Below are 2,800 nucleotides of genomic sequence, written 5' to 3'. Positions count from 1 at the left end.
TGCACAGAGATTTGAGTTTACTTGTGTTTATGTAGAAAATGCGGACCCCTAACTATTCCTATGGAACTTGCTTAAATAGTAAAAATAAAATAACTACTACTAACGGTCGACTGGTTATCAGTCAACACGTGTCTTCGACATGAAAGATCTTCAATTGTGAGACCTCCACGCGTCCTATAAGAACTGCCAGAAAACTGCTTGAAACTGCCTCTTAACTTCTAATACCTCTCGACTTCCACTTCAATTTCTGCAGCAAAATTCTTAAGTCTTCGCATACTTCTGATCGAACGCTGAAGCCTCTGATCATCTTTCTAGTCGAACAGTTTCGACTACTAAGCATTACTTAGTCGAACCACTTCGACCCAAATGGCAATGTAATTATTTAATTGAGGCCCAATTACCAATTTAGGGCCTTTTTACCAAATTGAGGCCCAATTACCAATTTTGAGCCCCAGTTGCCCATTTATTGGTAAGTCGAAATCCTAGGGTAACAAATTGCCCCCCCAAGCGACTTCTTTCGACTGACTTTAGGAAAAAGAAAAGATGGCGTTTCAGTTCTTTCTTGGGTTTCGACTTTTGTTAATTCCCATTACGCCATGATTACATTTCATTTTCCCAGGCACTAATTATTACCTAAACACTAGGTTAGTGGGCTATAACTGCTCCCACTTTCTGAATCCAGTTTTCAAAGCGTTTCTTTGACATGACTTTTGATTTTACAACTTCTTTTTTCACGATTTCTAGTGACGTCACCACCAGCTTATATATATGTACAGCTTCTTTCTCCTTTTTCTTTCTTTCTCCTCGTTCTACTTCTCTTCTCAAACATTTCAGAAAGAACCATCTCTTTTCCTCTAACCTTTACCCATTTTCTTCTTCTCCTTTTATACACAACAATGGCAGCTACAACCACCAACACCACTGTGTACGATACGGGTGCGAACCCTTTAGGGTTTATTATGTCTCGTGAGGAAGAAGAACAAGGCTTAGATTTCATTCCTCAACCCAACCTTACTGAGGCCAAAGCCATCATTTGGCAAAACCAAATGTTAATCCCTTTTCAGATTACTGATAAATTAATGGCTTTCTCGGGGCCATTACCAAACCATCATTACCACCCAGAGCAAACCACTGGTTTCTTTCCTTGCTTCCAAACCACCATGCCTGTAGCTTTCGACGAACCTCGTACCCTCGACTTGAAGTTTATGGACCCTTCGCTTAGGGTGTTTCGCTCGACTCCAGCTCCTGGAAACAAGGAATACTTGGCTTGGCTTAACAAAGTTCAAGCGAAAAAACAACAAAGATGGGAGGAATTGGGCATCTTCGACGCCATACAATTATCTAGAACTGGTCATAGAGTCTGTCCTCCAATGCTACTTGCTTCGATCTTCTTCTGGGAAGGTTCGACTAACACCTTCCACCTTCCTTGTGGAATGATGACTCCCACTCTCTTCGACGTGGCTGCCATCACAGGGCTTTCGCCATTGGGTGAAATCTTCGACCCAACTCTTCCCACAGAAATGAATTTCAATTTCACCAACGCTACCATCACCAAGTATATGCAAGATCATTATGACAAGTCGACAGAAGAAGTTTCTGACGAAGAGCATGTTGCCTTCCTCACCTACTGGCTCTCATATTATCTGTTTTGTCCAGGATCAGTTCAGATTGCTAAAGCTTACATACCTTTGGCTATTCAGATTCATGAAGGTCGAAAGGTCTCTTTAGGTAAGCTACTCCTAGCTTATCTCTATCATACCTTAGGTATAGCATCTTTAAGGATCAAATGCCTGCATGAGACTCCAAAACAACTCTCTCTGTCGGGACCTTATTGGCTCTTACAACACTGGTTGAATGCCACCTTCGAGTCACATATAGGTTATACTGTTTCCAGATCCATCTTAGAGGTCATGTATGACCGGAGGGTCGAAGGCATCAAGCTTGCCTTTCAAACTCCTCAAGATGAGTCTAACAGGCCCAACCTCCTCAAATATGTGAGGTTGTTTTCTGAGTGTAAAACATTCATTGCCTCCATGGCCCCTTTCTCCAATCGATGCTTTGGGCCAACTTGGTTCAAAGCTATTTTCCCTAGGAACACTCCAACTCTTCGAGCTCAACTGAATGCTATTTGGGCTGCTTTTCTGACCCCAACACTTCTCTCTCATCGTATTGAGTCGACGGGAAAGTGCTATGGGTTCGTAAGTTATCAACCAAATTTGGTCTCTCGACAATTTGGTTTAAGCCAGATGTTGCCCAAAAGCTTATATTCCCATGATGGTGATATTTGTTACTCTGGTCGACCGTTCACAGCCCGTCAACACCTTGACTGCTTGAAGTTTCATAACAAACAATCTCTGGAACACCCAATTTTCACCTTTCAGAACTCCTATTTTACAACTAAAGAGTTTAGTGAGTGGTGGTCTGAGTACTATCAACTATTTGATCGAGATTCTTTTACCAAGAAACTGAATACTGCGTTCGACAAGTTGGAGGATCAACTTACCATAAGTAAGTATTTCATATCTGCCTTCGTTTTCTTTTCATTGTCAACAACAATATTCTAATATCAATTTTAGACCTTTCAGGGCCTGATCTTACCAATCAAAACGAAGCTCCTACTCCTAAACCAGGTCGAAAGCGCCCCAGCACGTCGAGCAACACCACCATCAAGAAAAACAAAACTGTTAGAAAGGTACTTAACTTGATCTTTAATCTTGTCAAATCTACCTTAACATTCATTAATTGTTATTCTTCCTTTTCAGTTGGTAGTTCCTACTGAATCAGACGAAACTACATCTCC

This window comes from Vicia villosa, unplaced genomic scaffold (assembly GCF_029867415.1).
Source record: "Vicia villosa cultivar HV-30 ecotype Madison, WI unplaced genomic scaffold, Vvil1.0 ctg.002710F_1_1, whole genome shotgun sequence".
NCBI classification, from domain to species: domain Eukaryota; kingdom Viridiplantae; phylum Streptophyta; class Magnoliopsida; order Fabales; family Fabaceae; genus Vicia; species Vicia villosa.
The sequence above is the reverse complement of the archived record's forward strand: the minus strand, read 5'-3'. Positions refer to the sequence as shown.